Below are 4,539 nucleotides of genomic sequence, written 5' to 3'. Positions count from 1 at the left end.
GCCCTCCAGTGCAGGGGCTGAGCCGACAACAGTTAATTTAAGGCTCAGGCCCTCCAGTGCAGGGGCTGAGCCGACAACAGTTAGTTCGGGGCTCAGGCCCTCTGGTGCAGGGGCTGAGCCGACAACAGTTAGTTCGGGGCTCAGGCCCTCCGGTGCAGGGGCTGAGCCGACAACAGTTAATTTAAGGCTCAGGCCCTCTGGTGCAGGGGCTGAGCCGACAACAGTTAGTTCAGGGCTCAGGCCCTCCGGTGCAGGGGCTGAGCCGACAACAGTTAGTTCGGGGCTCAGGCCCTCTGGTGCAGGGGCTGAGCCGACAACAGTTAATTTAAGGCTCAGGCCCTCTGGTGCAGGGGCTGAGCCGACCACAGTTAGTTCTGACTCAGGCCCTCTGGTGCAGGGGCTGAGCCGACAACAGTTAGTTTGGGGCTCAGGCCCTCCGGTGCAGGGGCTGAGCCGACAACAGTTAGTTCGGGGCTCAGGCCCTCCGGTGCAGGGGCTGAGCCGACAACAGTTAGTTCGGGGCTCAGGCCCTCCGGTGCAGGGGCTGAGCCGACAACAGTTAGTTCGGGGCTCAGGCCCTCTGGTGCAGGGGCTGAGCTGACAACAGTTAATTTAAGGCTCAGGCCCTCCGGTGCAGGGGCTGAGCCGACAACAGTTAGTTCGGGGCTCAGGCCCTCCGGTGCAGGGGCTGAGCTGACAACAGTTAGTTCGCGGCTCAGGCCCTCCGGTGCAGGGGCTGAGCCGACAACAGTTAGTTCGGGGCTCAGGCCCTCCGGTGCAGGGGCTGAGCCGACAACAGTTAGTTCGCGGCTCAGGCCCTCCGGTGCAGGGGCTGAGCCGACAACAGTTAGTTCGGGGCTCAGGCCCTCCGGTGCAGGGGCTAAGCAGACAACAGTTAGTTCGGGGCTCAGGCCCTCTGGTGCAGGGGCTGAGCCGACAACAGTTAATTTAAGGCTCAGGCCCTCTGGTGCAGCGGCTGAGCCGACCACAGTTAGTCCGGACTCAGGCCCTCTGGTGCAGGGGCTGAGCCGACAACAGTTAGTTCGGGGCTCAGGCCCTCCGGTGCAGGGGCTGAGCCGACAACAGTTAATTTAAGGCTCAGGCCCTCCTCATAGCGGGTCCGGGGCAGCTCCGGCCAGTCAGGGTACTGTCCTCGGGCCTCGGAGGTCTCCCGGCTGGGAGCTCCCGGCCGCACGTCTGCTTCCTGCAGTGGCTGGCGGCTGACTGAGCTCTGGCGGCCGGCCTTTATACTTCCTGTCCCGCCCCTTGACTTCCGGGGGACGGGAACAGGCGGCGGTGGCTCCACCCACTCCTCTGCCTGCAAGGGTGCTCCCTCTTCTGGGCAGGAGGGGAGCCACACCGACTCACTACACGCCGCCACGCCAGCCTCGGGACTTTGTGTGCGTGGGGTTTAATATCCCCCTGCGGGCCACACAGTGGGCCCCCACGGGCCGTATGTTGTGCAGGCCTGGTCTTGTGGCATACTCTCCACATGTCCTCTGAAAAGCATAAGACGCCATCTGCGGACAATGGCCCCAGTAGTCTGTAGACCGGAGCGACCATAAACATCTGCTTTACAAATGAAGTCGTTCCACTCTATGCCCAATATACAACGTTGGCATTTTATGTGGAAAGCCTCCAGCTTTGCCCACTCTGAGTGGCGCAGTCCCAATGTTTCACAACCGTACAGCAGTACAGAGAGGATACAGTTCGATTAGATCCTGAACTTGGTTGTCGTGCCAAGATGATGTTGATTCCATATTCATTGTAAACGACCCATGGCAGAGGCTGCAATGCCGCACTCAGGCACCTAAATAAATGGCCTGACTTTTCTCAAATGCTGAATACCAAGAACTTCTCACTCGAATCTGCCGAAGCCGTGGCTGTTCAGCTCCTCTGAAAATCAATCCACTCGTTTAGATGCCTGAATATGAATGTTAGTGCCAGACTTTGGACAGTGACATAAGAAGATATTGGCCTGAGCCTGTGCATGGACTCTCATCCTACAATCCAGCCCCTCAACAGATACATCCCAGCTTCTGACTGTGAGCCATTCAGCTACAATGGGGAGGCCTAGATGCTGTAAGTGAATTAACATGTTATGATAGATAGACAGATAGATAGATAGATAGTATAAGCTATTCTTTCTACCATCTGCCGTAGGGATTTGCTCTGTAGAGCTTGCTGTCCCTGTTACTCATGGGTATTTATGTTCCAGAGCCCCACATGAGAGAGGGAAGGATTTCAGGCCCAAGGCCCAAGTGGGGCAGGAAGAAGCACACGCTCACCTCAGTTGCCTTCTTTGCTGAGGTAAGTTTTGTTGACTTGTTGAACTGAGATTGCAGAGCGTTGCTCAGTCCCATATTCTCACAACTGGCAGCGCCCCATATATATGTCTGGGGCACCTTGCATCCTCATTTCTTGACCTGTAAGTGGGGTGGCCTGGGGTTTATGTAAAAGGCAGGGATTGTGTTGAAACCATAATCATCCAGATACTTCTGAGGAAATCCCTCTGGAACAGTGGAAATAGCGTAGCATTCGGCCATCAGTCCCTCGGTAATTTCCCAGATTGTGACAGTTTGATTTCCCGTGAGACGTCTTGAAAACTGCTCTCTTTGTTGAGAGGCTGAACCTCTGAAAGTTCGCCCTGGAGAATGTAAGCATTGACAGGAGAGCCGTTGTGTTGATTCCATAGGGTGCACTGTCGAGCACGCCGGCAGACAGACCCAGATCAGAAGACCTGGACTTGGTACGTGAACGTAAGTAATATCCTTAGGTTAGTGCAGTGAGGAAGCAGAGGTCCCAGGATGTGGGTCAAGGAGATGGCAATGGGGACGCAGAGGCCCTGTCATGGCACCAATGGGATCTAATTTGTACTGTGTACTTTGGTCATCCACTGTGTGATGATCCTCTTCTGTAATGGGCGCCATCGGCCTGTTTTAATGGCTCCAACACCACCCTCCTCCCAGCCTCAGGAGAGGGAGGTGTTCCCAAGGGAGAGGGGGCATGGCTGCGGCATCCCCGAGGCTTCTCTGCTTTATGCTGGGGGCTGGCCCAGTGGCCAGATGGCCTCCAAGTTAGTGGGGGTGGCTCACAAAAGCGGCTTTCAGGCACATTCCCACGCAGCTGCCAGGATCTGCACTGAGCCTAGGATCTGCAGAACCATATCACAGGCTGGGCCTGAAGGCTGGCAGGTTGGCAGATGCTGCACTGAGCAGCAGAGTTACTCTGTGTCCTGAGTCAGGAAGCTTTTCTGCTGCTTCGCTGATCAGAGGAGCCTGGTAGTTAAATGAGGCAGGAAGATACACCTGGTTAATGCAAAGACACAGATGGAGCCCTGGAAGCCCGTATTTCCTGGTGTTTAGTCAAAGAAGATCAGGCCTGGGCAATATGACTTGACAGTCCTCAGCAAGGACTCATCAGAGAGACCCTCAGATGTAAAGAGGGAGGAGGTGGGGGATATTGGGTACAAACTCCCCAGATCCAGTTCCTTAGTCCGGGAACTGAGTGAGGGTGAGACCAGCCCGTCAGTCAAAGGAAATAGTGGACAGTGAGATGGTTATAGGCTAAGCCTAGTGACGCAGGAATGAGTCCAACCCCTCTTTGTTCAAGGTGGCCTGATCCAAACAAAGCTCACAGAAGTCAGTCTCTCTGTTGTCTTTAATGGGCTTTGGCCCAGGCCCATGGAGAAGGGAATGTGTTCTTTGAGCCCTACAAAGGACAGAGCAGAGACCATTTCCATCATTAATGGTGTGATGATTGAGCTGGAATAAAGCTAATCCAGGGTTCCCCTTTCTCTGCTGTCGCTAAACTTCTTTTTTCCTTGTTGATCCCCCAACACACGAACTGCTGGGCACCGCCAAAGTCCACAAAGAGGAGAAAACAAGGAGGAGCAGCATCCGCCTGCTAAAATTCATGGCTGAGGACGGACCAAGTAACCTTTGACCCTGGCTAGCTCATTATGCGTTCCACAGGGGACCCTTATTACATAACAGTACAGTGACTGGCCAGCCCCAGGCTGGCAGGATAAACCCAGAGCACAGCAACCTCTGTCCTCATGACTGAAATGGGCTAGTGCCACTAGACTAGGTCATGCCTCCTTCACCTCTATTCCGCAGCAGTAGGGGTATGAATCACAGCAAGGAGATCAAAGCTCTGTAGAGCTAGAGACAAGCTCTCTCCTCACCACCTTTCATATGGCAATTCTCACCCCTCCCCCATCCCCACCCTCACACACACACACACACATTTACAGAGGAGACTCTAGACAAAATACAGCAAAGGGCAAAATAACTGGTCCCTGGACTGTGGGAGGAGAGTTATGGGCACGGAGTGAGGGAGCTGATGGCAAGGGGAAGGCTCCGGGCGAGTGTGGTCCCGGTGATCAGCGAGCCTACGGGAGTTATTCACATTCTCCGGAGGCCGGGACAATTGCTTAAAACGAAGACAGGAAAGCTGGAGGCAAGACCACGTTAACCATTAAAGCAGCCTGTCGGTTTGCCTGGGACGGGGACAGTCCAGCTCGCAGCGTAGTTCTCC

General features: G+C 55.0%; 1 long non-coding RNA gene across 1 annotated transcript; it reads left to right on the top strand.

Annotated features, from left to right (window-relative positions):
• Window positions 1-1,012: 1,012 nt before the first annotated feature.
• LOC135979323 (uncharacterized) lies at window positions 1,013-2,951 on the top strand. Its single transcript, XR_010596656.1, has 3 exons — window positions 1,013-2,082; window positions 2,219-2,310; window positions 2,696-2,951. It is a non-coding gene; the product is annotated as an uncharacterized LOC135979323 (long non-coding RNA).
• Window positions 2,952-4,539: the final 1,588 nt, after the last annotated feature.

This window comes from Chrysemys picta, unplaced genomic scaffold (genome assembly GCF_011386835.1).
Source record: "Chrysemys picta bellii isolate R12L10 unplaced genomic scaffold, ASM1138683v2 scaf764, whole genome shotgun sequence".
Taxonomy (NCBI): Eukaryota; Metazoa; Chordata; order Testudines; family Emydidae; genus Chrysemys; species Chrysemys picta.
Note: the sequence above shows the minus strand (reverse complement) of the source record. Positions and strands in the feature narration are given on the sequence as shown.